This window comes from Neocloeon triangulifer, unplaced genomic scaffold, assembly GCF_031216515.1.
Source record: "Neocloeon triangulifer isolate White Clay Creek 2 clone unplaced genomic scaffold, ASM3121651v1 ptg000003l, whole genome shotgun sequence".
Lineage (NCBI taxonomy): Eukaryota > Metazoa > Arthropoda > Insecta > Ephemeroptera > Baetidae > Neocloeon > Neocloeon triangulifer.
The window spans coordinates 11,006,439-11,031,650 of NW_026775546.1; the positions used below are offsets into that span (position 1 = coordinate 11,006,439).

At 37.4% G+C, this 25,212-nt stretch overlaps 1 protein-coding gene across 7 annotated transcripts in view; it reads left to right on the plus strand.

Moving 5' to 3' along the window:
- LOC132193135 (zinc finger homeobox protein 4) overlaps window positions 1–25,212 on the plus strand; it is a 171,578-nt gene that overhangs the window by 96,111 nt on the left and 50,255 nt on the right. For 6 of the 7 annotated variants that reach the window (XM_059613550.1, XM_059613552.1, XM_059613553.1 and 3 more), the window contains 2 exons: window positions 2,547–2,615; window positions 13,739–13,798. The gene's annotated coding sequence lies outside the window, so the exon portion shown is untranslated. Of the gene's footprint in view, window positions 1–2,546; window positions 2,616–13,738; window positions 13,799–23,025; window positions 23,341–25,212 lie in introns of those variants that run through there. The other variant, XM_059613556.1, reaches the window with a different exon arrangement.

A 25,212-nucleotide genomic window follows, 5' to 3' on the forward strand; every position in this document is an offset into this window, starting at 1 on the left:
AATGAGAAAAAAATAACATAAAAAATACAACTTCAGTGTTAAACGATAGAATGAAAAAAGCTACGATAATTGCAGTCTCCCCCCAAGATAAAAAAATTTTTTTATAATATTTTTTTCCTAAATAAAAATTGCGTTCTTTTTGTTCATATGCTCAATTTTTACATCATATCGTTTACATTCAGTTATGGAAAATAATTAATTTGAAAAAGAAATATTTCCATAGAAAATTTTAATAAAAATGATGATTCTTTCTAACAAAAAAAAATTTTTGAATCAACATAGTATAATTTTTTTTCATTATAAACTTTAACCAATTTCTTATTGGACTTTCAAGGAAAAAATTAGGAATACGAACCAATTTAAGATTGGAATTTTTTAATATTAAAATATATTTTAAGCTTTAATCGTGTCATGCTTTTAACCCTTTCAATTGCAATAAATTTTGCTCTCTTGAATAATAGACTGACTGATGGCCTTGAGACAAGAAGTTTCTCTTTCGATAAATCTGGTGTTGGGTTTATATCTAGAACAGCAAAGGGGTGAAAGACTAATTGGCGCGTTGCTCTTCCCATGCTGGTGCGGTGGCTCGCGTGATTTGGCTAATTAATCACGCGGCTGAAATTAATCAGCCTAATGCTGATAAATCTGGATTTTGTGTGCGCACAGTCGAGTGTTGTTTGAAGTCGCAGAAGATGACAAACGATTGGGCATTATTCGGCCGCTCATTGTTTGTCTTTCTCTCATTCAGCCGCACCTTGGATGGTTTACAGCACAAACAGCCCGACGACGGCTGCGCTATTGTTATGGCCCCGGGCTTAATTGTCTTACATTGTTACAATTGAAGCTTAGCAAAGAGATTAACACTCGCCACATAAAGCTCCGAGCGTCTCTCTCTCTCCTTTTCTCTTTCTGCGTCTTCGCTCTGGCGCGCTGCTAAATTAAGACAAAGACAACTTAATGCCGGGCGAGCAGCAGCCAACGCTTTCTGCCGCTATGCACTTTTGAGAAATGAGATGCCCTTCGGCTGTATACTGTGTTAATCTGAGGGGAATATGGTAGAAAAACAAAGCAGACCGAGAGAGGGATTGCTCAAGACAGAAAGCAAATTTTCACGAATCGTTTCATCCCAAAGCTCATAAAGAGAAGAAAGGATTCCTTTTCTCATGACTTTGTGACTTCCGTTTTAATTGAATTTTTATTCCTGTATAAACTTGCTAATTTTGAATTATTTTTATTTAATTTCAAATTTACAAAAAAAGGAAATTCAGAATTTCTTTATTTAAATTTTCAAAACAATTATTTTGCGTTTGCTGACTCTTTTGCATTTTAATATCTAACTTTCCTTATTGTTTCAATTTCTTAATAGAGTTTGCTTTCCTTATGGCTGTGTTTACTTTTGAAAAATTGTAATATTTAAAAGACTCTTTAACCTTAAACTGTATTCAAAAATCAATTTTTTTGTAGAAAAATTGAAAACCAAAATACAATCAGGGTTTTCATAGTCCTGACTATAAAACGGAAATTAAGACAAAAAAAAATCAAATTAATTTGATTGAACAAAACTGATTTTTCCTTCTTACATGTTTAAAATTTGGTAAATATCCGAATTGCAATTCGAACGCAATTTAATTTTATTGTGTTTGGTCATTCTTTCCCCAGCTCCACTTTTTGCCGATATACCGCTTCATAAGCCCTTCTCTGGCCAGCGCAGCAAAAATCCTAGACTTTTCCTCCCCCGCTCGTTTGAAATCCACACCGTCCGTTTGCGTCTCACTCTCTCTCTCTCCACACTAGCTAGACACATATAAAAAGCATGTGTGTTGCGGGTTGCGGCGGCTATCACGAAGGGGTCAAGATCAGTGGGTCATCGGCTGCGATCAGCTGACGTCGGGGGTGGTTGGCTCGCCGCGGCTCTGGGGTGGGTGGGGGTGGCGGTCGGGGTGGTCACCGCTGGGGGTAGCCGAGCACCATTCATGCCGCCACCACCGCGGCAGCAGCCGCCATAAAATTTTATTGCCGCAGAAGTGACGTATGAGAACTTTTCTCGAAGGGCTAATTATAGAGGCCGAGAAAAGTTTTTCGGTATAAAAATTAATTCACGTACTTTGAGAAATTAAAACGATTCACCTGCCATGTTTTTCTTTTGTGTTTCGCCGGCGTTTTTTTCCACTGCAGGGTGCGTGCTCGGCTCTGTGTGTGTGCGCGGTGGTAATGAGCCGGGGGTGAGTGCGCCAGGGGTGAGTGACTCACCCCCTCTGGCAGGCCGTAATGTACACATGTACGCTCGTTTTCTTCCGCTGCTTTTTTTATTTCAACTCATCACAAACAGCGCAGCAGTTTTATTCTGAAAGCGAGGCGCTGCTGAAATCGTGAATAATTAATCGGCGTGGAGACCACTCAAGCGCCACTTTTAAAGCAGATGCGCGACTTGCAAAGAAAACCAACTGAAAAGGGAAAAGATGTAAAAAAATGTCGCCTTTTAATGAGAGCAGCGTTAAAAAAAATTAAAAAAAAAAATGTCTTATTTTTGTTTCTTTCTGTTTCAGGAGGTGAGTCTTTGCTGAAAAAGCACTCAGACAAAAAGGGAATTTTTCTTAAGGAGAAAAAAGTAAAAGGTAGGATCGAAATTAATTAAAATTTGAATCTTCAACTCTTATTTAAATTAACATTAATAGAAATGATAGTTTTTGAACGGGTTTAAGTATCTTCCTGTTACTTTAATTACTTGTTTCAAAATTCTCTTTGAAAATGAAAATATTGAATCTTAAATTATAAAAATAATTTAAATTACAAAAATTTTAATTCGGATTCAGGATATTTAAATTGGAGGTATTTTAATTTGTGTATAAAACGCTTTCCTTTTTTGAAACGTTTCATGGGGTAGAAAAAGAAGCGTCTTTTGTGAATTTATTACGGCACGACTTTTTACCCTTTTTAGTAAAGTAACAAGTTTTACAAAGTGACTGCCAACATGCCAAGCGAAATTCGAGTGCAGCGGCAGCAAAGGTGACACCTCGCGTTACACGACCGCCGCTGTGCACACCATGCATAATCCGCCCAAAACATGAAAGGGTGAACAACGAGGGTGCTCTTAGGGTAGGGCGCAAAAGATGTTTTCAGATGGCATAAAATACATAATATCTGACACACAGGCTTGCGTGTCAACCCCTTTCCGCGCGTCTCTCTCACGTGCTTGCTCCCGAAAAAGAGTGAAAACCAAAAGAGAGGGAGCTGCTCTTTGATCCAATTCGGAATTAGCGATTTTTTCGCCGCGGCTGCACGACGGCGGTCGAGAGAGATAAAAAAAGTCCCCTTGGCGTAATATGACTAACAAATCGATATTATTATCTCTACTACACACCGAACCAAACCACCTACCCCTCTCTCTCTTATGTATATGTGCGGAGAGCGGGCGGAAAAAACGCACGCGGCGCAGCCAGCCAGCCACCCTCGCAGCCCGGCTTTTTTATATATTATGAGAAAAAAAGAGAATAAGCTTAAGCGCGACATCGCATGGTGAAAAATAAAAACTTTGACAGGGATTTGGAGTAAAACTCACTCGTCGCTGTTCTAAGAGAAAAGAAAAGAGATTCGGCTCGGGGGTGGCTCTCCCCGAGAGGGTGGGTGACACCGACGAGCAGCCCCTGTCTCTTATATATGCGAAATAAGAATACGAAAAAAAGCCGGAGAGCAAGAAAAGAAGACGCTCTGCCATTGATAGGTGATGCCCCAGTGAAATATGTGAGAGCAGAGAGATCTTTTGCTTCTCGCCTTTCCTCCCAGATCCTGGGGGAATTACAATTTTCAGATGAAAGCAAAAAATAAAATGCAAAAAAATAATAATAATATACAAGATATTAAAAATTTAAATAAGTTTCGTGCAATATTATTAAATAAAATTTCATATAAATTCCATGTTAATCCTATTCAAATTACTGTTGAGACAGAAATGAACTGTATATTAAATTTTTTTTAAACTGATCTCTTCCTTTTGAATAATTTCTTCCTCGGTTGACGTCCTGTAAAAATCTCTAAATCAGTATTCAAGTCTCGAACGTTGTTCTCCACCATTTTAATTAAGCCGTCCGAGTTAATTAATAATTAAATTTGGCCAATCTGAATATTAACGAAGGGCGTGCTTTAGGGAAAGGGTGCTTTTTTACACCCCATGCATGTATATATTTGCAGCGTCGGTGGTGTTCGGCGCGGCGGTGGTGGGGAGGATGCTGGAATAAAAAAGTGTCGCGCGCGGGGTGCGGCAGCAGCGAAAAAAAATCGCATCTCGCCACCCTTATGGCTGCCGCGTCACCCCCGTGTGAGTATGTATGCGTGCTGTGTATATCTTCTCCCTCCTTCATCCATATTGATCAATATTGAACAGTTTTTCTTTTCTCCACACATACATACAACAGCCGACCGCTTTATCCAAATCCTAGCGCGGCCATTATTATTTTGCACCCCCGATCAAAGTTTGTAGAAAAGACGAATCGATAAGTTTATTCACTTGAAGTTAAAAATTAATATAAAAAGGAAAATCAGATGACTGTTGGAATAATAGTACAAATTTCATAATTTTGTAAATTTTGGAGTATTAAAAAAAAGAAATTAATTTCCTCTTTTAGCAAAGAATGTTTTTTATTTAATTGTTTTATAACTCAAAACTTCTATAATTAAAAGTTTTTGCATTTTAACATAATTTCCCCCAACATTGTATACAAAACCAGTGGAATCGTGCACTTCGCGTGTTATACATTTGTTTATAGCATCTTGGAGGCACCACACACACTACAATAATGTAGTAAGTAATAATCGAACGGAGGGGCAATAATTATTGCCTCTGCATGCAACCGCGATTCTTTATTAGTGCTGCAGCAATATGAGATTGCCGGGTGCTGCCAGTTGGAAAAAATGCAGCCGTTTCAGCGCAAAGTTCACTTCATTCCCATGCGAGGCGGGCGAAATTATTATATTATTATATTGAATACCGGTGCCGCCGCGGTGCCACTAATCAATCCACTTGCTCACGTAAATTGAACGCAGTTAAGGAGCGCATTATTGTGTTATGGTATACGCTGTGTTAATAATTTTCCAGTTGAATTTATTTTGTTCGGTGAGAAAAAAAAATGCTTTAAAAATATTTATTGAAAATTTGCACGAAGAAAGCATTTTTCACTTTTGTTAAAAATTCAATTATGAAATAATGAATGAAAAATATTAGCAGCATTGCATAAATTTTCTAGGTTAATTAAAAATCTATATTATAATTTATAAGAAAATATTATTTCCTTGAAGCATTTTCTGCCACTTCTTGAGCTTCCCCGCAAGCCTCTTTCAATATTGACCATTAGCAAATATGCGGTGTATTATTGATCGAGCTGGCCAGTGCGCAATTAATTCATCTTCCTCTTTGGCAATTTATCCGGCGCTAAGAGAATTCCTTCTCGTGAGGAGCGAACGGCGCGTTTGGTATTTATAAATAATAATAATAGCCACCCTGCAGGAATGGGGCGGCTGCGAAAGAGAAAAGCTAGTCAGTCATTTGCGGAGGAAAAACGCGCCGCCGAAAAAATCCATCAGTGGAAATTAGTAGATTATTGCTTTCTTTCTCTGGTGCTGGTGGAGCCGCAGCAACGCAAACACTCATCAGGAACGGCTCCTTTCTTTTCTTCTTCGCTTTACTTCGCGTCTTTCTTTCTTCCCTGCGTTGTAATAAAGCAGCAACATCCATATCTCCGCCATGGCTCTCTCGCTCGCTCGCATTATTATTATTATTGCTGGAGCTGCGAGAGAGAGAGAAGAAGAGAGAAAGAGCGATGCACAGCGGCGGGAAATATTTTTCGCCTTTGTTTCGCCCGTCTCCTGCGTGCTCCTCCTTTTAATGGATTTCTTTATCTTACGTATACCAAAGTACATAAATAATCTTAATACACTGAGTGTGTGCGCTTTCGGAAATAATGCTGCTTTTGTGCATTAATATATTGCCCAAAAATAAATATCAGGCGGCACCAGCCCTTTCCTCGGAGACCGTTTTCGCTCCACCGCAGTGATGAAGTGCGCCAGTAATTTATGATTCTTGAGATCAAAATTTTGAGATTGCATGAATTTTCTTAGAAAGTGCAAGTTTTATAAAGCAAAAGTCCCTCCCATTCAAATCTATGATAAAATATTAAATAATTTATTTTAGTTTAAGTTCAAGAAAAATTAAATATTATAAAGTTAATAGAGTTTGGCTATATTATTGAAAAATTTACAGTTTAATGAAGGAAAAAAATATAATTTTGCAGATTTTTAATAGAAAATATAATTTTTTTTACTTTTTATATCTGAAAATCTTGTTTTATTTTTTACTTTTGAAGTACTTGCCAATTTCTCCCCAACAATATTTATTTCTTTTACGCTCTTTCAAGTAAATCCTGTAGGAAATAATTTAATAAAATCTTGGCAGACGTGAAACTCCACTTAAAAATAATTCGAATCACGCTCGTTTTTTGCGAGACAGCCGCTCGCTCGCTCCGGCAGGCAGGAGGGGCCTCAAATTGTCAGAGTGCAAAAGCTTGTTTGGCGGTGCAGCATCCCCAGCAGCTCTCATTCCGATATAAGATTCAAATTTTTTCAAGGGAGAGGTGCCTGCCTGTACTAAAAAGATTTGCCGAGCAATCCCGACGGATTTGACTCTGCATGTGGGAAGAGGTTCAGCTGAGGAAAAGAAGTAAAAAACACAGCAGCAGCAGGCGCTGGATCTGTGCACGCTGCAGCAGCCAGCCCGAAATCACTCTTCTGACTCTACGAATTCCGAAGAAGAGATGTTGGTTTTGAATTATTCGCCGGGCTGGATTTGCATTTCTATCAATGCGAACCAGCCGTGCAAAATCAACAATAACGGCGCGCACGACGCCGCTTTTCGACGTCGCTCTCCTTGGATATAGAGAGTGTGTTATTCAAAGCTTACACGCATAATCTCGATTGGAATTGGATTTTTCGTATATAGAATCGGTTAGCTTGAAATTAGATTTCCAGTTTGCGCAAAGAGCAATATAATCGATTTCAAAAGATATTTTCAATTAATTTTATAGATATTTTTTTAAAACGTACAATGTAAGTGAAACTTAATCAATTCAATTTACTCTACAATATTTAATTGTTAGATTAATTATCAATATTCGACATTCAACCTAAAAATTTTATAAAAGTTTATTATAATGATTTTCAAGAACAGCAAAATTGTTTAGAATTTTGTTATTTCTTCAATTTATTTTAAAATTATACATTTTCAGACAATTTAAAACATTAATAATTTATGTTAAAGACTTTATATAATAATTTTTTTTATTACCTAATAGAATTTGCTCTAATTTATCAAAAAATTTCCAAATACACCTGATAAAATCTGAAGAAAAACTGAAATATCCCTGGAGATCTGCCCTTTTCCCATACTTGCTTCGGACCCGAGAGCGGAAAGCTCCGTGGCAAGTCTCGACAGCGTTGGAACCTATCAAGAGCGAAACAGAAATTCGCGGCGGCAAAAGTGTACTTAGAGGAAAGAGCAAGCACATATGTGAGGGGCGCATCAGGTGGTCACTGCACGGGGATTTAACGTCCAGTCCGTCTTTTCTACTGCCCATCAACCTGCTTTCGCCTAGAGAGAGAGAGAACGAACGAGTCGTGGCTGACGCAGGGGTGGCGAAAGGGAGGAGGGTGCAATGACCACCCCAAACCGCAATGATATCTCTCGCCCATTGTTGCGGCAGAGAGAATGCACGACAAGCAGAGAGGACAGCAAGCTGACCGACGTGCTCTTCTCTCCGTGGGAATTTCACCCTTTGCCGCCTTCTAACCCTTAGGGGGTGGAAACGGAATCAAACTGATCTCATGAGGCCATAAATCTGATAAAGTCTCAAGTACCAAAATACAAAATTGTTTGAAAATGTTAAACATTTTGTTTATAAATTTATAAATTATGCTCCAATTTTTATTTATTTGAATTAAATTATTTTAATTTTTGTTGATCAATATAAAGACAATTTAATGGAAAATAATTAATAAATTTTTAAAAGCAAATCAATTTTTATATAATTTTTCAATTGAGAAAAAATTTTAAATTTTCTTTCTCTGCTTATAAATTTTGTAAAATTTTGAAGGTTGTATTTAAATTGTTATGTAAATTCTGAACATTTTCCTGGATCGGTTAAGTCTATTGACCTCTCTAGAAGTTTTCATTGTGAGATGAGGATGAGCCGCCGCTTTTCGGATTTGTCGTCGGGCAGAAAGACCCAGCAGCAGTCATTAAAGTGCCGATCGATGGTCATTGTAATACACACAAACAGAGCTGCTGCTAAATGAAGGAGAAGTCGGAAAAAGTGTCTCTCTAGTTCTACTCTCTTTCTTCGCCCGTCTATACACATGCGAGGGTGCCGCTGGAGTGTGTAGGCAACCCGCCAAGCCATCCAGTCCCCACGGATTAATCGCCCCATGTTTAGCCGAGCATCAATTAAGGAAATGGATCCGAAGCAGCGCTGCGCCCGGCCTGTCTTCAATCCACGGAGAAAAATACCTCCGCAGTCGAGTCGAGAGCTAGCGAGACACTTTTAAATCTTCACCACTTGATGCCCCACTCGCCAAATGAGCAAACCCACCCCCGGCTCTTCTCTTTCTCCAACGCCGGTTTTATCGCACAGAGGCGCACAATTGATCCTGATCTCTAAGAAATTAAACCAGACGCTGCTAATATACAAACGATTTCTATACCAAAAACTTCCCTTCGTTTGGGCCTCTTAAAATCAGATATTTTTTAAATCCTGATATAAATAATTTATTAAAAATAACAAAGAACTGAAGAATGTGAAAAATTATTTCAGCTCTCTGAGTGCGTATTAAAATTTGCATCAATAATTTTTTATTACTAGAATCTTCTGTAATTTCCTTGTAAATTTCATAGTTTTCATATATTTTTTAGTTAGAGTTGCTTTTCAATGGTACAAAAAAAAATTAAAATTTGTACCTCTTTACAATATTTCGGGAGTGAATTTAATCCTGCTAATTTTAGTTTTATTTATAATTTTTAAGGTAAACAATTCTTTTTTTTTATATTTCAGTTACTGAAGACTTAAATAATATTTTATCTCATTTTGAGAAGTAGAATTTGAATTATAAATTTTTTACAAGTTTTCCATATTTAAAAATAACCCTAATAATAAAGCAAAAAGTCACCCTACAATTCAACCTTCCGGCGATTTCGCAATTTCTCGTTTGTATTTTTTTCTTCTCTGCTTTGCCCTCCGTTCCAATTAATATATGGGGTCAGCGGCTGTGAACTCGTCAATAAATTAGGAATTTCTTTTCCTCGGCGCTCGCTCCCTAATGAAAGGGAAAAATCGACACGCTATATGTATGAGCGGCCAATATTAAGAAGATCGATTTAGATTAATGACTGATGACCACCGCGCCTTTTTCCTCCCTTTCTCGCGCCGGACGTCTTTCTCTATCTCGGTTAGGAGGAAGAAGAAGAAAAAAAGAGGAAAATATAACCGCCTCTCTGCTTTATAAATAATTTACGGCTGGGCCCCACCGCTGATCTGCATCTCGAGCTTCATCAAGGCGCTCTCTCTCGTCCGCCCGCCCGCCCGCTCCTCGCACCACATTTTTATATGCCGATATTGATTTTTATTCTCGCACCACACGCCTGCCTGCTCTCTGAAAAAATGTGTGCGCATGTCAAAATATATATTATATTATGTACAGCAGTGTTAGGTGACTGCTCGGTGTTGGAGTTGAGAAAAAAAATTGTGTATAAAATGTATGTACGGATTTTAACTCCGGAGAGAGAGACACAAAGGTGTGGAATATTCTCGCGCGCCCGCTTTTTTCTTACACCTCTCTCATTCTCTCCAGCACCGTGCACTTGAATTACATAAAAATTAAGTACATTCTTCCACTTGTTTTGTGGTGGATCGCACCACAACCGTCGACGACACTGGCGGGGCCGACGACCTTTCGAGTCCGCCAAAGTGCGCGACTTGTAATAACGAGTGCACACAACACCTTTCAACGGTTTATTTTCAATTTTCTCAAGAGTATAATTGCTTTTTTTAAATAACTTTAAAAGGTGATCGGTACTTTAAATGAGGTAAGCAAGCAACTTGCAACGTTCAAATTTTAATTTATTGATCATCATGTCTTGGTTTTTAATTTAAAAAACTTTTGATTTTTGTACGTAAATAATTTTTAATTTTTTTAATAATTTATTTTATAAAATACTATCAATACATTATATATTAGTCATGCCTTTCTCAGAATAAGATAAAATGGTAAATAATTAGAAATTAGAATAAATTATAAATTTATCAACGACATATTATAATTGCATCTTATTCGTCTGGAAACAATATAAAATAAATTTTTCATTCGATTGTCAGTTGCGTCCTCTCCGGCTCATGTCAGATGCTAATGACCAGCTCATTAAGCTTGAAGGTGAAAGCACAAATATACATATATGCCCGGGTAATATGCAATATCATACACTAATCATCACGCACCGATGAGAAAAATCCAAACGCAGCAACGTGCTTAGTAATAATGATCACAAAATATATATAATTCCTCCATCGCCTAGCAACAAGCTGTGCGCTCAAATTGTGTTATTGTGTGTCTTTTCCACGTCCAGCATCACTCACTCACGACTTTGGAAATTTAATAATCCACCGCGCTCGCGCATTAATTTTTAATAGCAATCACACAGCACAATATCCCTCCCTGCCCGGCTTAATTCTCTCTCCAACTCGGCCAGTATATTCCGTATCAAGGTCGCCATACAGAGTGATGCTGGCAGAGGCTAAATTTTATTATAATAACCGGCGAGCCGCGTGCACACTCCTGCTTTTTTGCTCAATTATTGTGAAACAATTCAATTGAATTTTAATTGAACCGTGCCAGCCTTGGGAGAGCAGAGGAGGAGAAAATCAGCGAAAAATACTGCATAACCCTCGACCGAATAGGTGGCAAAAAACTCATTACCTGCGCTGGTCGAACATTATTATTTTTTTTTAGCACGGGACCTTCTCTATAAATCTTTTGGCGGGAGATTTACCGAAACAGGTTTTGACGTTTGAAATTTTTTGAAAATATTTTTTGTCTTTTGAAAGCGATAAAGTAGCGTTTTCCTTTGGTTATATTTTTGTAATCTTGTAAAAAGTGATCGAACATGAAAGTGTTTAAGCAAAAACACTGCACAAAAAGTTTTTAACGCGCCCCACCCTGCTAATTAGCATTCCCGCAGCTCGCGCGGCGCGATGAGGTCTCTCTTATTTAAAAACATTGTGCCTGAAAATGTCGTCGCTCTCGAGTTAAAAACTCGCATCCTTCTTTGCTTTTTCACTCACTCGTCCCTCTCTTTCCGCCTCAGTCAGCGCGGCCGGCGCTGCCTTTAATTGTCTTTAATTAATGCCGGTCGAGCGTGATTCGATCGTTTAAGAGATGATGCTGCTGCGTGTGTTGTAATTAATTGATGACTTCAGCAACAAGCACGGTCTTTTAAGCTTAGTCCACGATCAAATTTTTGTTCGCGCGAACTTTGGTCGCGCGACCACAAGTTCGCGCGAACTTTTTCGGCAGTCGCATGAAGCGTCCACGATCAGATTTTCTTCGGAATATTGAGCGCAGCTTTTATTGGTTGTTGATTTAAAATAGAGACGCGAAAAGTCTCGTGATGATTACAAAAACAAGCAATCTGAGAAATAAAATAATGGACCTTTTTTTAAGTTATAAGGAAATCAACAAAAAAAATTAGAAATTGAAAATAATAATATTTATTTTCAAATTTTATTATATTTTTATTTTTAGAATTTATTGATAAGAATTTATATTTTTCATAAGAAATTAAAAAAAATAATTAAAAAAATGGCTCGCTAAAAGTTTCTCGAGGACCAAATTTTAGCTCGAGTGCCAACTATTTCAATCTAATTTTTTTTTCAACAAAGGAATTTTGAGCTTTTTATTTTTTATTTATTTTAATTTTTTCCATTGTTTAAAAAGATAATTGTTCGATGCAAAAATTCAATTGTTGGACACAATGGCTAGAAATAATTTTAAAACAAAATCCAAGAAGCACGCGGGTTTTAGATCGAAATCTACCAAAATTTTCACAGAGTTTATTTATTTATATAATTTTTTAATTTTCATGACACTATAACTTTTAAAACATGATAATTGACAGGGAAAAACAAATTTAATAATAAACAGACGGTTTTATATCAGTAAAACAAATAGAACAAAACATTTTTATCGCGCGTGGGAATGATTTTTTCAAACCTGAGGTAGGTGAAATTTTAGATAGAATGTGATTCATGTAATTAATTTAAGTTAGAAAACTTATCCTTCTGGTATTTACAGCTTTTCTATCCATTCATTGCGACAAAACAATTCTTTTTTCACGGAGTCAAAGATAGTTTTGAAAATAAAAACAATCCGTCGCCATGCAGTCGATGCCGTCGGTCGGCAGCAGAAGAAGAACCACTCCCACTTTCAGCGGCGCATGCGCGAGCTTTTTCGTTCATACGAATTCGCACGAGTTGAATCCAGTTCAACTCATACGAATTCGTACAAAGTTTGTGCGACCACAAATTCGTTCGTACGAACTTGATCGTGGACGCTCAATGCTATTCCCATACGTTTAACTCGCGCGACTGCGACCAAAATCTGATCGTGGACTAGGCTTTATAATATACGCACGTTAAAATAAATACGGCGACCTTCGTCGTCCGCCGAGCAGAGAATTCATTATTTAACACACACCGCGCGCATAATTTTTTGCACATACACTTTTTTGAGATGGAGAGAGAGAAATAAAGAATACAAGGGGATCCAGAGTGTATTAATGTATGTACATTTCAAGTCTCGCCCACACCTTGATTATATATTTGGCAAGAGTGCTGCAAAAAGAGTTAAGGGCATGTCAATAAAAAATTGTTGATTTTATTTCAGACTGGAATAAAATAAAAGTGATGATGGAATTTCAGATAATTCTATAATAATTTATTCTGGTTTTAAATAAATAAATTTACATTTAATACAATTTAAAATAAATTATTAATATGCAAATTTATTTATTTATTTTGTTTATTAAAAATCATTGCGTCTTACAATGATTTTGTTAAAAAAAAACAGTTTTTAATAATAATTCAAGGAATGACACTTAATTGGATTCACTTCTTTTTTAGCTTTATTCTCCCGATTTTCTTTTTTTTTTAATTATTCTAATATTTTTTTACCAAGAAAAAATCTATTTTCAGAAATCTCTTGAAGATGGAAAGAGATTTATCTTAAATTTTGTAATTTGGAAAGAAAGTAGATGATTTTACTCATATTATAAATAATCACCTTTTAATTAACTTTGTTTTCAAATAAATTTCTTTTACCAGAATGAAACAGACAAAAATTAATTAAATATTTAGGAATATTGAATTCAAAATTGTATCAAAAGTATAAACAAAATTTGTGCCAACATAATGAAAGAAACAAAATATTTTATCAACCTATAATAGCGATAAATTTATTTATGTCCCACAAATTTCTTATATCAACCACGAATTTCATATAGAAAACTCCTTTGAACCTTTAACAAGGATTACAATTAAAAAAAAAATTACTTTATATCACATTTTTTTCTGTTTATTTTTGTATAAATTGATTTCCATTTTCTCTAAATATTTGTGGAATTAATTTAATTATTTCTCTCTTGTTTCAGGAGCTGATTGACGTTCATGAGATCTTTTTTGAATTGCAAACGACGCCATCATAACGTTTTGTAAGTAAATTGCTGACAAATTACTTAGCTCGTTAAATTATGCTTTGATAAGAGCTTCGAACTCACTCACCCTTGGCAGCATAATTTCTGCTGGCTCATTACCTATAGCGGCGCTTTTAAAATTAATTAGGTGCTAATTTGGCAGAGGGCAGCAACTTAATCCTATATTCTCAGCATTATAACGAGATGCGGACGTGCCGGGTAATTGCGTTTTAAAAGCTCGGCGTCAAAACAATTAACACCGTGTTTAATTAATGGTTGTGAATCCGAGCGACCCTCGGCGTTGTTTTAATGGCCGTCGGAAAAGTAAAACAGCAACCCCTTCTGCCTTTTTAATGAAGCCAAGACTATTCATTACACTCGCGCGCGCGGCGCCGGCAAAAGAAATCCATCCTCTGATATTTACAAGCAGGGGTTGCTGTGCGCTGGAAAAAGCACCAGAGAGAGAAAATAATAAAAGCGCGGCGGAGAGAGAAAGATTGCAGCGAGCAGAAATCTCCCCCGCAGCATCCGCCTCATTGTTTTACGCCTTGTTAACAGAGAGGCTCGATCTGCACCCTCTTTCATAACCCTTTCGACTTGCGGAAAGATGAAAATGTATAAGACGGAAAAGGGTTCTGAATTATTAACCGCCTAAACGCGCTCATTATTGCATTGCTTTGCGGCTTGCCAGACCATTTGATCCGACTGACAGATTCGATGACTTTTATTAAAACAATAAATTTGAATTGTAAATCTAAAGAATTTATTCTATACAACAGAACAATCAAAGACGGAAACTTAAAACACTATCTTTTCCATAATATACAGATTAAGAACATAAATAATAATAAATTATAATGCTAAATTTAAAATCAAACAGATAAAATAATTTTAAAAATTATTTATTTTATATATTTTTATTAAATATTTTATTTAATCTCTTTAATTTTTAAAGTTCATTTACAATTAGTAAAAAATTTTGAACAAATTTCATTTAGAACTGTTATATAATATAATTTTTATTTAAGAATTTTCATGATTAATAAATTTTAAACATCAGATGTGCAGTTATCTTATTTTAATAAACACTAACGGCTGCAGCCATGTTTAAACGTTATTTTCCTGGAAATTTCTTGCTTAAGAAAAATTGATAGATAAATAAATAAAATTTAAAAAAATATAATATAATTTCACCTTTAACAATGCAAACCATTTCTTGAGACCTGGAGCTCATCAGTCAATGTTCCCGTCCTAAGCAAACACGTCTTTTATCTTGGGAGAATTTTCAACATGACCGAAATGAAATATCGGCCAAATTTCACACTTATTTGACAAGGTGGGAAGACCCTCAAGCACGCGGCCCGAGTTTTACATGCGCTCATAAACTGAGGCGCGCGCTTGCCAGCAATAATTGCTCCTCTGGTCGCTCGACCCGAGGTGCATAAATAAAAATAAAAACAACGTTCCTCTCGTGAATAGAAAAATATTAATGTAATAATAAAGCAAGCTCCCTTGTAAGAATTCCCGTCGGGGGCGCCGTCGCGTAATTGCCAGCACACTTTCATTAGTCTTAATCCGCATAAATAAATTAGTCAGGCTGCCGTCAGCATATTTATTAAATTAGCCTCTCCACTGCATGCGCTGCATATTTTAAAGCACCTGGATTTAATTTTTGTAGTTCTTCAAAGAGGGTAATTAAAATAAATTGAAAGTGCCAACTTTTGTTACTCATAAACGTGATTTATCCCAAGAAGGAGAACAACAGATATAAAAGGGAGGAAAATCGCCGCCGGTATCTTAATAAATTTTAATTATCTGCTAAAATCTGTTGCCACTTAATTTGCTAAAAAGTCTCTCTCTTGCTCGCTCTGGGGCACTTTTTCCTCTCTTTTTCACTCTTTTCCTCTCGCTTTTATGTCTGTTTTTTTAATCATCTCCCAAGTGGTGCGCCGGCGGTCGCACAGTCTTCCGAGTTAATTAATAAAGTGCTGCCGAGCGAGGGAGAACCTCGGCTTTTCCAGCATTACGCCGAATTAACGCTTCGAGATGATGTGGTAATTATCCCTCGGCGACAAATTTCATTATGCAAATAAAATTATGAAAGGGCGCGCTTGAAAAAGTGATTAGCTTTACGACGAGAAAGAGAGACGCGGTAAAAATTTTAATCTCTTAATGCTGCACCTTGTTTTCCCAGGCCGCTTCCCCCTTTCGCCAGTGTTTTTGCGCCTCGTCTTTTTTAATCCCTTCAAATTAAACGGCGGGAGTGCTGCTTTTTTTAAGGAAGACAAATTATTTTCTTAATCGTCGACAAGATACTCAAGAAATAATTGAAAATTAAAAAAAAAATCAGTGAAAACAAACGATTTATTTTAAGATATTGGTTTTTTAGATTAAAACCAGCACAATGAAATTTGATCTAATTAAAAAGCTACAAAATTATAATTAATTTACAACTAAAAACATTATAATTGGTCGAATAAATTTCTTCAGCATATTCCTAATGCTTAAATAAATTATTAAAATATTCATTGGTTTTAACCCTAAACTGTCGGTCCACTTTAAATTGATTCATTAAAAAACTTGCACATTTTGTCATTCATGAAGATTTTAATTAAATTCTTTTGTGGAAAAGATGCTTTGACCGTAAACAAAAATTTAACTTCTTTAGCATGCTCTTAAAACAAACAAACAGGGTATCATGCATGCAATCTCTCTGTGAGTCTTGAAGTGCTCATTCATAATTCACTCAAGTACTGAAGGGTTGCATACATACACCGTACCGCAGCATTTATCCAAAGTGTATAATAACAGTCCTTCCTCCCTCCCCTGCATTCACTTGCCCGAAGCCACCGGCTACAAAGACAATGACGGGAACAATTAAAAGACAAACACTTGTGCTCTAATAGGCGGCACATCATTCAAATTGAAGCATCGTCATTATCCCCGTCTGCTGAAAGGGTTGCATACATACACGCAAGTTTACATCTTCTATCGTCTCGCAACCCTCCCTTTTGCAACAACCCCTCAAGGCACGTAATCTTGTTATCAAATGGAAAGTCTCAATTAAAATGTATAAAATATTCTGCTCAAAGATTTTTCGTCAAGATTTTTACTGAATATTTTTTTTATCTCTCGAGCAGACAGAGAGGATGGTATAATATGGAAAAAAGAAGAAAAGAAGCAGCTCTTGGCTTGGATGACGAGCACGGCAGCGGAGGAGAACAAAAAAATCAATTGGCATTTAGGAACAATGGGGGCCCTTTTCTCTTTCCTGCTCCGTCGATGATGATGCTCATGCAATTGCCAATCCACCCTCTTAATAAGTATGAAAAGAATGGGAAAGCTCGTGGGCTTCTTTAAAAAAAAAAAATATGAATAGCGAGCACAACTAATAATGAATTTCTTTTCTCCTTTCGGCGCACAATCAATGCTCCCCGCGTTTAATACAAAAGAAAGCTCGCAGGCCGCTTTTTGGCGGAAACGGCACAGCCCGGTCTCTCTTCTTAATTGATGCTGCTCTGATATGTCTGATGTTTGCGCCAACGAAGGCATTTTTATGGATTGCTTCTGCCGGTGCGCCGAGAAATGGCCAATTTTCCGGGCAACTTTCCTTTGTTTGTTTTCCCAGTCTCGCCTGTTTCTTTGGCAAAGAGGGAAACAAAAAGGAAAAGGAAAAATAAAGAGGGAGAACAAGGCAGAAAATCAGGAAGAACCAAAAGGTTATCAAGGGTAGTCTTGTATGGTTTCATAATTAATTTATTTTTAACTTGGTAGGATAAGAGCAGAAAAATATTAAGATTTGTTGTTTCAGTAAATTTTTTTAATAAGTTTTTCATTGCAATAAATTCAATGAAAATTTATTTATGCACCAATATTATTTGGATTTGCTTAAAATTCAAAACTAATAAAAAAAACTTTTAATAAAATAATAGAACAAAAATAAAGCCAAGCCTGAAAAGATTTTACTCATTTTTAAACATTCTAAATTTAACAATAAAAATTCTTGCAGGGAAATTAATCCAAATCTAAATTATTTTCCTCCTTTCATTTTAGATTATTCTCATTTACTCTTTATTCCGATGCAGAAATCGTTCTCTTTAGAGTGATAAACGCAACTCTTTATAACTGAGTAGCAGAGCATTTCTCTTGTCTTTTGCTCTGCCCGGACGTATGTCTGAGCACAAATGTGTGCAGAGTGCAAAACACGCCAAGAACATTATTTATTTATCCCCGAGACGCTCAATCGACTGCTCGGTGTCGACTGCACGAGATATTTCACGCCGTAATTTTGCTTTCATTTGCGAGCGCGGCGCCGCGCGGCAACAACCATATTCACTTTTCAGGATTCGCATCACCATTTGGGTGTCGCGCAGCACCACAATTATCCACGTTCGCTGCTTCAACCCAATAAGCCTCGGCTCATAATCCACTTAGGGGCCAGCAGCACTTTTTAACCGCAGCATTTCAATCTGAATCCGTTCAAGCTGGCTTTTTATTAAAAAGTGTCACCTCGATTCGACTAACAAGAGACCGTGCTTGATTTTATGAACAAACAAATAATACAGCAAATTGTTCGCCAAGCCTGATCTATTCCACAAAGGAAATTATAAAACTTCATTGGGTAAATAAAACTTTTGAAATTGAAAAAAAGGCAATCATAAAATTCATAAAAGATTAAGGCTTAAATTTTTCTGATAATATTTTTTTTAATTATTTAAAGTGTCATTTTTTTAATTAAGTTTATAATTTTGATTGTTTGAGCTCCAAAAATAACGCTAAAAAAAAGAATGATTTTGATTGAAATTTGCGAGATTGACAAAATATAAAATCGAAGGAAATACATCAAAATTTGTCTCACAAAGTTGATTTCTGGCCTTGATCCAATTTCTGAAAATTCGCGTTTAAATCGTTATTGAACAAAACCATTTCGATGGGCAAATTTGAATATTATTAAAGAGTGCATGAGCTTTCCCATAAAAATTCATTTTATATCTCTCGAGCCAAAATTTCGGCTCATTTGCATAAAACATTTCAAGTACTTTTTCGCGCGCATATGCACCGCCTGTCACATCTCTCGCATGCGTCGCCGACATTAAAATTGTACATCGTCTTTTTTCTCGGGGAGAGAACATTTTTGCCGCCGTGTTATATAAATTTTTGGCCAGATTGGCGCGGCGAACTGGCGAAAAAATAGCGTGTGCGGCTTCGGAGCAAAAATAAGGGCCATTGTTGGGCTAGGTCGCGGCCGCTCTGTCGATTGCAGCAGTTGCCATGGATGTGGTTTAGGCCGACCGACTCGCACCACACACAGCTGAAACGGTTGCGTGAATCGCATCAGACAAGAGCGCGAGCTAAAGCGAGGGTCTTTTTCCACTCACACGCGGCAAAATTCATTTCGGACACTCGTGTGCGCGCGCTTGTAAAAGTGCCCGAGATACAATCGCACAGATTAATTCAATTAATGACCCTCGCGCCAACGCTGGTGCTCTTTTGGCCGAAATTAAGCAATTCCAGATTTCCAGAGATTTGGCTAAGCTAAACTTAAGTTGCAGAGAAGGAAAACAAACTTTCCGTGTCATTAGAGAATTAACGGAGAGGAAAAAGAAAAGGGGTGACAAAATAAAATTGAATTAAACAATATTTTTGATTATTATAAAAATGAAGATAATTTGTTTCAATCATAAGAAAGTTTCCAGACTTAAATGTAAAAGGTTCTCCAATTAAATGATAGATTTTTTCATAGAAATCTTGAAATTCTAGTCCTAGCTATTTAATTTTTTGAGGACAAAGGCATTTTTTATTTTTTTATTTGCAATTTAAGCATTAATTTTTCCCGTTTCTGAGAATAAACTTATTATTTGATAGTTCAAAATTTCATCATTTTGATGTAAATTAGCAATTTTTAATTTCTCTAAAACTTAATTTTTGATATAATCTTATTTTAATAATCTGTTGTTGCCCCTTATAATATTTCATTAAAATCACTTTTGAACTTTTTCCCAGGCTGCACCTAACCAAAATTGTGCTCTTCTATATTTCACGAAAAGCAGGGAGGTCTTTTTTTATAGGCCTGTGCCGAAAATTAGCAATAAATTTCATTTTAGTTGAGCAAGCCTAGATATTAATCAATCACGTGCGAGGTCGGAAATGCATCACGTCGCCGGCGTGGCTGGACAGCCGCATACGACTCTTGTCGAATTTCTCATCATCAGCGCAATTAATGGGCGCCAAAAAATTATATAGCGCTTTTTAGGGAAGAAAGAGACTCGCGGACGAGCTGTTGTTAACCCTAATTATCTCCCTCAATGCGAGGCACACACAGGTAAGTCTCGCCGCGGTTGTGGAGAATTATTAAGAAAAGGAAAGAAAAAAAACCAGCAACTTAATGAGAGAGATGGCGCGGCGGCGGAATTATTATTATTTTTCCAGCGCCACTTCCAAGAAGAACCAGGATGCACTTTTGTCAGGCCTTTTTGTTGGCCTGTGTCTGTGTGTGCTATGGTGCAAAGTAGTTATTAATTTTGCCCACAATCATCATTACCCGCCGTCGAATGCGATGGAATTAAATGTTATTTTCACACAAAAGATAGATTTGTAAAAAGGATGGAAATTGCTATTATTTTGCAATTTGGAGATTCGTTGTTATGGGACGCAATAAATTAGCTGACAATCGTTTTCAAAATTTTTAATGAGAAAATTAAAATTAAGTAGGGAGTGAATTAGCAAAAAATCGGTGCCATAAAAAAAATATTTAAAAAATAATTAAAAACGGAAAAAATCTAAAGTAATTTTGATATTCCAGCAAAAAAATTAACCTCAAAATTTAAGACACTTAAAACAGTTTTAAATATTTTGATTCTAACATTTTTTTTTAGTATGAAATGGGTATTTTCACCATTTTTCTATAATCCTGATTTTTATTTAAATTTTTTCATTCATTCCCTGTCTGCTTTTTTCTCCTCCACCTCTTCGATCACGTCCAATAGATCACTTTGATTGTTTTCCCTCTCGTTCGCAACTTGTATTTTTCCTCCTCTGGCAGCAGTTTTTTATTCGGGCAGCAGCTGCAATAAGAGCTGCGATGGTCCCACCTTAATTACAGATAATTACCAACAGCATTAGCGCCGTGTGTGCTCACAGGGCTGCATTTCCGACCCTTCTCTAATTATTGCTAGGAGAGAAAGAAAAAAAATCATCCTCCAACGCTCGTGAGTTTTCTGACCACGCGGAAAAAAAATATAAATTCGGAGAGAGACGAAGCATTTCTAATTACAGCTGTACATTTTTGAGCTGCTTTGTCGGCGCACAATGGCCTTAAGAAAAGTACAGTGCCATCAAAAAGTACCTGTCGGCATGTGCAAAGAGCGAGTGCACCCCTGCTGCATATTGAGCCACCCCCTTCCTCCACCTGCATGCGCTGGTCGCGCACAAAAGATCAGCTGAGGAACAAACACACACACAGCGGTCGCTGCTGAAATTGATTTTTCCATCGCATGAATGGAATCGGGGGGTTGCGTTTTGGCTCCTTTTCCTGTTTTCGCCTGTGCAGAGCATTTTTCTTTCCCGCTGAATGAACCTGCTTGCGTGCCTGCCGGCCAGAGAAGGGTTGAGAGAGTCTTGTTTTGTCAACGAATTCCTCAAAATTTATTTTTATAATGGACGAGCGGGCAGGGGCGACACAGTTTCAACTTGAAAACGGAAAAATAAAAGTAAATGGCCAAGAAAAAGGGACGAACAAAAATATGAAAGCGAAATTTGTTAGCTTGGAAAATACAAACTTTGTATCAAAAAGATATATATATTGTAGAATTGAAAAACAAGCAAATACAGAGATTTTTACTTACAAGGGGAAAAATTTCATTATTTAAATGGAAGTCAAGAAAATTTTGGTTTAATTAAAGAAATAAATAAACAATTCAGGCGCAGAAATAGATGCCGCTGCATAGATTTTCTGTCTTGACCAATACACATTCAAAATCAGTTTCAACCAGTTTGATTGCTTTTAAGGCATTGGAATTTGGCATATAAGTACTCAATTTTGAATTAATTTAATAAAAAAGCATAGCATGCAACAGTAAAAAGAAATGAGATTAGGTGTTTGGTTGCTAAGAAAATTTAGGATTATGTCAACTGCACTTTGATGATAAGAATTTTAAATTAAATCGAATTAAATTAAAAAATTTATTTAAACTTATGTTCTTCCACGGATGTTTCATATTTGAAACAAAAGAGATGACCAAATAGCAAATGGATAGAAGATGATTGAAACTAAAAATGAATTTTATTATTTATTAATTTAAAAAAATTTAACTTTTTTTCATACAAATTGCATTTTTCACTTAATTTCCATAAACCAGATTTTTGCAAGAAAAAATCCATCAAATTAATTAAAGAAACGCTGACTGTAGGAATTTTTCAACACAGAATTAATTAGACGGAGACGAATTCGTGGCGCAAGTGGCCATTGAGAGCGCGGAATGAAAAGATGCGGTCCTTGATCTGGCAGCTCTCTTGAGGTTTATTCCGCGTCTCGCGTCTTGTGCAAAATGCAAATGCGAGAGCGGCCATATTTGCATAATGGGGTGTCGAAGCGGCGGCCGTCGGCTTCCGGCGGCCGTGATGGAGAGTAAAAGAAAGAAAGAAAGAGCTTCATTAATTATTAATTTCAGGGAAAAACAACCCTCGGGGCGGGGTGGAGGAAAGAAAGGCGCGAGGGGAAGAATATTTAAAAAAGCAGAGGGGATGACGTCGCGGAAAATAAAGGAAGAGGATTTTTATATGAGGTGGGAGGCCGGGAAAACTTAAGAAAAAGGCGTTATATGAGCACGGTTAGCGCGCATGTAGAATATCGTCTCTCCTCCCTCGTCCACCCGCCGCCGCCGCTGGTGGGCGAAATTTCTTCTTCTTTCCCTCGGTTTTGGCGGGCGCGACACACAGCCGAGATGCAAGAGCAGGCCCATCTCTTTTACCTTCTTCTTCTCTTTTTTATCCCCCACTCCGCGCTCGCGCTCGCTGAATTCGCTTATAAATTTTTTCTCTCTTCTTAATTCCCCTCCCTTAGTTATTCGGCCTCCGCCGCCGCCACCGCCGCCTTCCTTGATCTAAACATATTTCCCCCACCACCGGTGCCGCGCGCGAGATACTACTTCTTTTATTTACCACCCCTCCAGCCCCGAGAGTCGAGAGTTTTTCTACTGCTGAAAAGTACGATTGATTATGCAGCAGGCCCGACAGTGCGAGTCCGACTGCCCTTACGAGAACATTAGCCTGCCGACCGCCGCTGCACGCGTTCCAACATGTTGACAGTGCACCGCGAGTGAGCCAGGACCTTTATTAGTTTCATCAGCGCGGCCAGTTCACACAGAGATTCCTTCCGCCGCAAACACAAGTTCCTATTCAAGTGTCCGAGACGTGTGTGTCGATCGATTTGTATATCAATTTGAAGAATATCAGTGCCAGTTCCTACTACTTTTACTACTTCTTCTCGCGCGTGGATTATTTATTTACTACGCAGGGCCGGACTCCAACAAATTCGCCCGCATTCAGGACATGAACCCAAGGTACGTCCTCCACGTGGTCACTCGCCGCGACCCCCGTCCAGCCGATATCAAAACCAAATCCGCCACCCCCGCTCCTTTCGTCCACCGGCACCGGAGGCGCCACGAAACAAGCCCTCGTTTGCCAATTTTTAGCCCCAGCTCTTTTCTCGAAAGCCGCAAACTTACTTTTCCCTGATGAGTGCGATGACTCACGATAGCAATTAGTCAGAGTGAGGAATATAATAATAATTGTCGTTTTAATTTCGCCGGCTGTTTTTTTCCAGGGGCCAGCTGATGACAGGTTGGTCTAATTTGACTAGATTAAAAATGGCTGCTAATAATTAGTCTCTGTAGGGTGGACTCGGGGGGTGTAATGACCACATGCATGTGGGGTTCATTAAGTAATTGGAATTAACCGAATTGAACCAAAACTTTGGATTCAAAGGCAGCATCTAAGGATAAGGTTGTTCAGGAGTTATCCCAAGCAAGGGGTTTATTTTCTTCTAGAAAGGTTAATGGAAAAATATAATTTGAAAATGTTCCTTTTAATGGAATTGAAGATTGTATAGACCTATGTATGCAAATTATTTAAATATTTAGCATTTTTATAAATGAATGAAATTATTTTCCCTTCAAAATTTAAAAAATATTAAATTTCCAAAAAAATAAATCTGTTAATTTTTTGTCTGTTTGTATTTCAAATTTTTCTATTTAATTATTCTCAATTTATAAAATCAAATACGTTTGCAATCAAATACAATTAGTTTGTATTGCTAATCTACTCGGCGCATTTTTTAAAACCAGCTCTGATAAGAGATTCGCGTTTTGGCGCCAGACTTAGAGGCCGCGAACGACCGCATCGTTTGGCGGGAGTCGCGCGCCCGGTCGCCGCCACCTACGCCTCTCGCCTCTTCGCACTCGCGGTGTCTTTCTGCACGACTCATTTTGCAATCGCATCGTTCGCGATCGAGAATTAACGTGTTTGTCTAATTAGACTCGCGGCGCATTAGCGCGATTGCACAAACATAATTAATGTTCGCAACAATGCGAAGCCTTGAGGTGCCCGGCGTCTCTCTTTCCTCTCCGACTCTGGTGCAGCGTGTATGCGTGAATTAAATTTCTCTCCGGCGAACAAACAATTGAATTAATTAATCAAAATTATAACGTGAAGCGCTGTTTGTTCGTTGCTTTTCTGTCTGTCAGCCGGATGGATGCAGGTTTTGCATTCGAAATGACTCCCAAACTCGACTTCCTCTTGAGAAATTATAATATTATTTAAAAAGAATAGAACTAGAGTGTTTATAGAGTTAATCGTTTATATTTCTGTATATTCATTGTTTGACGATTTTGTTTCCATTTAATTGCTACACGAAAGTGGCTGAAATTTTCTATAAAATTTAGGCGGGATCGGTGTAATTAGCGCTGAAATTTATGAACATCGGCGCCCAAATCAGCCCAGAAATTATGCTGTAATTAAGAGACGGTGATTTTAATGATAGGTGTTCATCGCCCAAGAGTTTTAATTGCCACTCCAACCCCGCATTAAAATTTCGCCTGGATGCTGCGCCGGAGCCGCCTACTCGCTTGCTCTGAATGATTTTCGAGCAGAAAGATCGAGACCGACTAACAAACAAGGCTATGGGTGCGGTTAATTGATACTTACTTTCCAAAGGCGCCGATTTTTAATTTTGAATAAAAATCCGAGAGAGATGAACTGCAAATTTCTCTTTAAAAAAGCGATTTTAGGATTTATTGAAGGATTTCTGCTTTGAATGGATCTTAACCGCCAATTTCGGCAACATTTTTATTTATTAAATCACTCGAATTATTTTTGCAAATGAAGTTTTTTTCTTTGTCCAATCAAAATGCATCGCAGAAATTTATTGCGAGCGA